Source organism: Morone saxatilis, unplaced genomic scaffold (assembly GCF_004916995.1).
Source record: "Morone saxatilis isolate NCDOM2014 unplaced genomic scaffold, NCSU_SB_2.0 Contig6, whole genome shotgun sequence".
NCBI classification, from domain to species: domain Eukaryota; kingdom Metazoa; phylum Chordata; class Actinopteri; family Moronidae; genus Morone; species Morone saxatilis.
In genome coordinates, this window is record NW_023340206.1 from 2447972 (window position 1) to 2448251 (window position 280).

At 40.4% G+C, this 280-nt stretch overlaps 1 protein-coding gene across 1 annotated transcript in view; it reads right to left on the reverse strand.

Annotated features, from left to right (window-relative positions):
• LOC118339723 (fibroblast growth factor 14-like) overlaps window positions 1–280 on the reverse strand; it is a 27313-nt gene that overhangs the window by 26233 nt on the left and 800 nt on the right. The gene's annotated exons all lie outside the window — the stretch shown is intronic.

Sequence of the window (280 nt, forward strand, 5' to 3'; positions counted from 1 at the left end):
CTCTTCTAAGGAGTCCGCTATGTCTCTACAGTAGTCCAGCCAGACCGGACCGTCTACTGTAGTTCCACCTTGACAATTGGAACGGGAGGGTGACACAAGGGATTTGTAATCTGCAACTTCACCACTAGAAACCACTAAATCATACATACTGGTCCTTTAAATAAATATTTTGTCTGTAACCCGTATAATTAAACTGAGAAAACAACCAAATCACTTTTGATCATCTGATATGTGTTTTTCAACAGCTGATTTAGATTTATTTAGAGAGCAGGGCGACCGA